This window comes from Egretta garzetta, unplaced genomic scaffold (genome assembly GCF_000687185.1).
Source record: "Egretta garzetta isolate BGI_Z169 unplaced genomic scaffold, ASM68718v1 scaffold297, whole genome shotgun sequence".
Lineage (NCBI taxonomy): Eukaryota > Metazoa > Chordata > Aves > Pelecaniformes > Ardeidae > Egretta > Egretta garzetta.
Genome location: NW_009260410.1, coordinates 2,478,288 through 2,479,376, shown reverse-complemented (window position 1 = coordinate 2,479,376; position 1,089 = coordinate 2,478,288). Strand labels below are relative to the sequence as shown.

At 49.3% G+C, this 1,089-nt stretch overlaps 1 protein-coding gene across 1 annotated transcript in view; it reads right to left on the bottom strand.

The window, feature by feature from the left end:
• PGAP1 (post-GPI attachment to proteins inositol deacylase 1) overlaps positions 1 to 1,089 on the bottom strand; it is a 45,110-nt gene that overhangs the window by 3,066 nt on the left and 40,955 nt on the right. The gene's annotated exons all lie outside the window — the stretch shown is intronic.

Below are 1,089 nucleotides of genomic sequence, written 5' to 3'. Positions count from 1 at the left end.
GGTGTCATCTGCAAACTTGCTGAGGGTGCACTCGATCTCACCACGTCACTGATGAAAACATTAAACACCACTGATCCCAGTACAGACCCCTGAGGGACATCACTCGTCACCGGTCTCCATCCGGACATTGAGCTGTTGACCACTACCCTCTGGATATGACCATCCAACTAATTCCTTATCCACCGAACAGTTCACCCATCAAATCCATAGCTCTCCAATTTAGAGAGAAAGATGTTGTGAGGGACCATGTCAAAGGCTTTGCAGAAAAAAAAAATATATATGTGTATATATATATATATATCTCAAAATAGTACTTGTTAATCCAGTAAGGAGGTTGCCCTGAGGTATCACTTGTCCTTCCATGGCAGTTGAGTTCTACTGAATTTCCTCTCTGAAGGCCAGGAAACACAGAAATCCAGTTGCATTTTGACATAAAGATGGTAAAGTTAAAGTTAACTACAATGCTCCAGTCAAGCACGCAGAATTTCTCATAATACCTCCATCTGCTCACTTTGAGACACAAAGCTGTGTCTCCCTGTATCTATGGCTGCCAAGAAGCCACCGATAATTACCAAAAGGAGTCAAACTGGATCTCTTCCTCAGATCTCACATGGAAGGTGGCGGGGAGGTGGCAGCAGTATACACTGGATGATTTTATATCAAACCCCGCTTCTGCTCATTGTCCCAGCCTAAAGAAGAAATTAATTATGGCGCCTGAAGGTAACTGCCACTAGCTTTTGCCAAGTCCAGGGCCACAAGCCGCACTGGCACGAACCAAAATGCTGCGTCCCGCACCTCTGACAGGCGTACGCTCGCCCAAACAACTTGCTCTACCGGTACCTGATGACCCTTACGAATTAGTTTCTTACAGTTTTTGCACAGAAATTAACAGTTACGTAGACATAACCAACAGCTGAGCACAGTTAACGTGAGCCCACACGCCCACCAAAGAGGGGAAACCACGCTGCTCCTGAAGCGCTCCGTGCCCGCACCGCTGCTCTCACGGAGGGAGGGAGGGAGCGGGCCGGCCGGGCCGGGCCGGGCCGGGGGGCTGTCAGGCGGGGCACACTCACCCTCTCGCGGGCCTTG